The sequence below is a fragment of the Carlito syrichta genome, unplaced genomic scaffold (genome assembly GCF_000164805.1).
Source record: "Carlito syrichta isolate Samal-C Ts95f unplaced genomic scaffold, Tarsius_syrichta-2.0.1 Scaffold306835, whole genome shotgun sequence".
NCBI lineage: Eukaryota > Metazoa > Chordata > Mammalia > Primates > Tarsiidae > Carlito > Carlito syrichta.
This window is the reverse complement of record NW_007250931.1, coordinates 279,890-280,452: the sequence shown is the minus strand read 5'-3', so window position 1 is coordinate 280,452 and position 563 is coordinate 279,890.

The following is a 563-nucleotide window of genomic DNA, read 5'->3' as shown; positions in this document are numbered from 1 at the left end:
GCGGACAGGGCGGGAGGGCAGGGGAGAGGTCGGCGGGCGGGGGGTTGGAGGGCCCCCCGCAGTGGGCATGGGGACAGGCTGGGGGGTGAGGGGCCCCTCGCAGCCGGTGGAGCCGGGGCCGGAGGACTCAGGACAGCACCTGCCCCAGCCGCGCAGCACCTGCCCCAGCCGGAATGGAGACGCAGCTACTTCGGAGGAGCATCGAATAGAGTACGGACCCCAGGGTCCCCGTGGCTTCCCCTGGGGCTCCTGCGCCACCCCCCAGGAAAGTGGGGCGAAGGTGCTGGCTCCCCGGGAGACGCGCCCCCTCCTCCCCCCACCCCGCAGCACAGTGACTCAGCCCCACTGACCCCAGCCGGCTGAGCGGGGGCGCGGGCGAGAGACAGACGCCCATCGGCCGGCTCCCCGGCCGCGACTCTCTCGGGACCCCCGCCTCGCGTACTGCCGGGCACCCCCTCCCTGTCCGGTCCCGTCGGGCCAGTCCCGCTGCGCCCACGACTTCCCGCCTCTGCGATCGGAGCTGTCCTCTCAGGACTAGGAGGGGGCGGGGCCTCGGCCAGACC